We start from the raw sequence: 1,808 nt of genomic DNA, 5'->3' as shown, positions 1-1,808 counted from the left end.
GTACTATTTACTCTTCCTATATTTCCAGAAAAAGTCATGAAACAATACCTGGCTTTTGAAAGATTTCTAATCCCTAGATGTGTTCTATTGTACTGAGGAAATTTTTAACAGAATGTTTATCTTCTCAAAATATTCCAATAGCTCTGTTGCATAGGGAAGTGAATTATCAGGGTTATTAAAGACAGAAATCATTAAAGATCCAAATCAGGGAAAGAGCAGGAAACTTCCATCACTGAAGAGGTTTACCATTAGAACAGTTGACAATTATGATAGTTTGACTCTTAATTTGTTCAAAATGAAGTGCTGACCCATGTGACATGCTATAATTCTTGACTTTTCATTGCTGATAAAACAACTCTAATTTCTCTATTTGCTACTTAAACCACATAAATGGATAATGGAAGAAATGTGACAGAATTCATCTTACTAGGACATACAAAGAATCCAAAGCTGCAAAAATTATATTTATAGTGTTTCTTGCCTTATGCATGCTAACTCTGACAGCCAACTTGCTCCTTGTGGTCACCATTACCACCAGTCATACATTAAGCTCTCCCAGTTATTTGTTCCTGGAAAATTTGTCTTTCATTGATGTAATTTATTAAACTTCTTCATCTCCTAAACTCATCATGAATTACCTCCACGAGAAAAAAGTCATCTCCTTTAATGGGTGCATTACCTAGGTCTATGCAGTGCATATCATTTGGGGTACTGAAGTCATCCTGCTCATGATAATGGCCTATGATAGATATGTAGCCACTGGTAAGTTCCTGCACTACATGATCATTATGAACAGGAAGTTATGTGTCATTTTTGTGATCGTAGCTTGGATTGGTGGCTTTCTCCATGCAACAATCCAGATGCTTTTCACAATTTGACTCCCTTTCTGTGGACCTAACATCATAGATCACTATATGTCTGACTTGTACCCTTTGCTCAGTCTCATTTGCATGGATACCCATAACCTTGGTCTACATGTGGCATTGAACAGTGTCTGCATAGTTCTGTTAAACTCCTTATTCTTGATGGCATCCTATGTTGTCATCCTGCATTCCTTGAAGAATCACAGTCTGGAGAGGAAGCGCAAACCCTCTCCACCTATATCTCCCATATGATTGTAGTAGTCTTGTCCTTTTGTCTTGCATATTTGTGTACCTGAGGCCTGTGGTCACTCTGTGTATTGATAAGGCAGTTGCTGTATTCTATACTGTGGTATCTCAATTGTTAAATCCCTTAATATGCTCCCTCAGGAACAGAGAGATAAAAAAAAATGCAGTGAGGAAGCTGTGGAATGAAAACAACAACAACAATGAATTCGCATAATAAATAAAAAGAATGGCAGGGGAGAAAATAATTCGTTTTTATAAACCAGACTTTAGAGTAGTCCTTAAGGAGAATGAAGTGATCAAATCCTTGGCCAAAGGAAATAAAATTTATGAGGCAGTAAATACATTTACAATTCTCTTATCTGTTTGAAAGCAGTTTAGCTTAATAAACAATGAATACAAATTTACTTGAAGATAGTAATCAAGATACAAGTAGAAAAACAGAAATAGTTATACTCATTAATTTTCAGAGAGTAAAATTCAAAAATGAAGAAAATCCTTATTCTCAACATCTAAGAACTTCACATTCAAATGCAGACAATGGATTCTACCAGGGGGTTCTCTTCCCCATTTTATCCTCAGAATTATTCCTTTCATGAAATCCTTCACCAAGCCCTAACATCAAGCCCTATTTACAAGCAATGTTTGAAGGCTGCTCCCACACAAGTGGTCATAATGTTTCCTAGGCTCTCTATCTTACCC

The 1,808-nt window shown here is 36.1% G+C and overlaps 1 pseudogene; it reads left to right on the top strand.

Moving 5' to 3' along the window:
- The first annotated feature begins 390 nt into the window (after positions 1-390).
- LOC140516735 (olfactory receptor 4C12-like) lies at positions 391-1,323 on the top strand (annotated as a pseudogene).
- The last annotated feature ends 485 nt before the right edge of the window (positions 1,324-1,808 follow it).

The sequence above is a fragment of the Notamacropus eugenii genome, chromosome Y (genome assembly GCF_028372415.1).
Source record: "Notamacropus eugenii isolate mMacEug1 chromosome Y, mMacEug1.pri_v2, whole genome shotgun sequence".
NCBI lineage: Eukaryota > Metazoa > Chordata > Mammalia > Diprotodontia > Macropodidae > Notamacropus > Notamacropus eugenii.
The sequence above is the reverse complement of the archived record's forward strand: the minus strand, read 5'-3'. Positions and strand labels throughout refer to the sequence as shown.